This window comes from Octodon degus, unplaced genomic scaffold (genome assembly GCF_000260255.1).
Source record: "Octodon degus isolate 3935 unplaced genomic scaffold, OctDeg1.0 scaffold00257, whole genome shotgun sequence".
Lineage (NCBI taxonomy): Eukaryota > Metazoa > Chordata > Mammalia > Rodentia > Octodontidae > Octodon > Octodon degus.
The window spans coordinates 1478111-1481340 of NW_004524833.1; positions in this window are offsets into that span (position 1 = coordinate 1478111).

Sequence of the window (3230 nt, forward strand, 5' to 3'; positions counted from 1 at the left end):
AGAGACATCTTAGCAGTAAATGGCATGTCATGACAAGCCTCCCATATTCAGAATACCACAATGACAGGGTGTTTTTTTCACATTAGGTTTCTTTCCTATGTTTCTGTAGTTGCCTCTTTATTTCAGATATTATGAGTTCTGAGAGTGCTTTTTTTTATTTCAGAAAAGAATTGAGCTCTGATTTCCTCTATATCTTTCTGCTGTTCCTTATTTACTATTGACGCTATTAATTCATGCATTTGCGCTGAGCTGGTGTCCTGCGCACTTGTTCTGGGCGGGCACTGGGTTTCCTCCATATGTTTCTGCATTTGATTCTTTAGTGCAGATGTTATTAATTCAGGGATTTCTTATTTTATTTCCAATCTGAGATCCTCTATACTTTTCTACAGCTGTTTCTTTATTTCAGAAGCCATGAATTCATTGCTTTCAGCTGTGTGATTTCCAATTTTTTCTGTGTTAGTTACCTCTGCACTTGTTATGGGTGGGCTTGGGTTCTGAGGTTGCATTTTTTCCTTCTTTTCGTTTTGTGTAGCACTGTCTTCTGACCTTTGTTGTAGATCTTTTTTGTAGTTTTAAACTTCGCACGTACTGAAGTTCAGGTGCAGCTCTACAAAGTTTGAACTTATCCAGCTGTGTCCGGCTTGGGTCTGGCTGCTGTGCTCAGCTCCTTCCCGCTGCTGCCCTTGAGGGTGAACCTGTTGTGCCCCTTTGGCAAGATGTTCTGTTCTTGGACTAGCTGGGTGGATCTATCCTCTACACTCTCTGCAGGGATTGCAGCTGCAGGGTTACACCCAGGCATGTATGCCAGGCCTGAGCTGTGCTTGGAGGGGCAAGTTGGAGTAGCGGGGAGAGGAAGCTCTCCCTCACACTCACTGGGTCAGGGCTAGTTCTTGGTCTGGCGGTTCCCGGAACGGGGCAGAAATTCCTACTCGGCGGTCATGGTTGGTAGGTGCTGCGGAGTGGTGGGGGTGTCCCAGATGGGTGGGAGAGGGTCTCGACCACACCGCGCCTGGGTGGGACCGGTATTTGGTCTGGCTGGTGCAGGGTAGCAGGAGACTCTCCCACACAATCACCGGACCTGTGCTAGGACCGGGTCTGGGGGTTCCCAGAATGCGGCAGAAATTCCTACTTGGTGAGCAGGATGGGGGAGGTGCTGCGGAGTGGTGGGGGGCGTCCCAAGAGGGTGGGAGAGGGTCTGATCCACGCTGTCCCTGGCTGGGACTAGTCCCACTGGCGCAGGGTAGCAGGAAGCTCTCCCACACACTCACCAGACCTGGACTAGGACTGGGTCTCAGACATCTAATTCTTTATCTATGCTTAGAAAATTTTCTGACGTTACCCTGTGAACAGGCTTTATATGTAATTCATTCTGACTCCTGCTTTACATTGACTACAATCAACCTAATGTTTTTCTTTTTTTGTTTGTTGTTTTAATCAGAGATTGAAATCAGGACCTTGCACTTGCCAGGCAAGCACTTATTCTACTGAGCTATCTCCTTGGCCCCTAATGTTGTTCTTCTCCAATCATCCTGAAGTTTTTGGATTGTTTTTTCATGGTCCCTTCCTATTTTTAAAAGATCTTTTCATATTGATAACCATAATCCTTTCTTTAAGATCTGATATCCTGTCTTCATCTTCATTCATGAGGTTTTGCAAGCACTGAATGAAATTTTTAATTTCCTGGATATGTGTATGCATCTCTTTTATGGATTTTATTTCTTTCGTATTTGGGGAGTTCATGACTTCCATCACTTTCCTACAATGCTCTATTTTTTAATCTATGTCTATTTTAGATTTGCTAAGCAAGTCTTTCATTATGGTTATCATCTTTTCATCTCAGAGATTATTTCTAATCTCATTTCCTTTGTAATCTCATGCTGCTATTTTGCAACTTCTCCTCCTAACATTTCAGAAATTTCAGATGGGTGGTCTCCATTTTCCTTTACCTCACTGTCATCTGGACTATCTATCTCCATGTACTAACCTAAAATCAATATAGATCACATAACTAAATATTGAAACAGAAACAATATATCAGCTGGAAAACAGAATACATAGAACTCTTGAAGATATAAATATGGGGGAAGACTTTATAAACAAAATTCTGATCACACAGGGATTATCACAAAGCACCAGCAAGTGGAATACTATCATATTTTTTTAAAAAGAAAAAGAAAAAATCTTTTTCACAGAAAAACAAATCATCAAAAAAGCTAAAAGACAATTCAAAAAGTAGCAAAAAAATTTTTGCAAAAGACCTGCCCAAGCCCAGGCCCTGTGAGTGTGTGGGAGACTTTCTGCACTCCGCTGCACCATTTGCACCTGTCTGGATCAAACCCATGACCATCGCGTGGGTGAGAACTTTCTCCTTGCTCTCTGGACCACTCCACCCATCCAGAGCCAGCCCAAGCCCACCTTGTGACTTAAAGCTTCCTCCAGGCTGTCAGGACTCATCCGGACCCACTGAAGCCCATGCTGGTGAGTGTATGGGAGAGCTTCTGCACTCTCCTGTGCCCACTGGAACCCTCCAGACCCAGTCCAGGCCTGGTATACAGGCCTCGGGTGAAAATCTGCAGCTGAAGTCCCTACAGAGAGACTAGGGGGAAAACTACTGAGCTAATCCAGTAACAGAACATCTTCCCAGAGGGGTACAACAGGTTCATATCCAAAGGTTGCAGAAGGAAGCTGAGCACAGAGGCTAAACCTAAGCTTGGCACAATTGTATGAACTCAAATTCAGTAGATCTGCACACAAATTTGAGTAGGTGCTAAGGTTATAACTGCACAAAAGCTCTACACCAAAGGTCAGAGGACAGTGATATACAAAATGACAACGAGAAGGAGGAAAATGCAATCTCAGGTCCTGAGTCCACCCAGAACAAGTGCAGAGGACACTAGCACAGCACAAATGTCTGAATTAATAGCATCTGAAGTAAAGAAATGACAGCAGAGAAGTATAGAGGAACTCAGATCAGAATTAATCTTGGAAATAAAAAAAGAAAACTCTGAATTAATAGCATCTGAAGTAAATAATCCAATACAGAAACATATAGAGGATATCAGATCAGAAATAATCTCTGAAGTAAAACAATTAATAACTACTTCTCAAGAAGACAACGATAAAAAAAATAGAGGAGATAGGAAAAGTGACGGATTCCTTGAATGAGAAACACAGGAAAGAAATACATCACATGAAGCAGAGTCAAATATATATAGAGGAACTTAAAATTT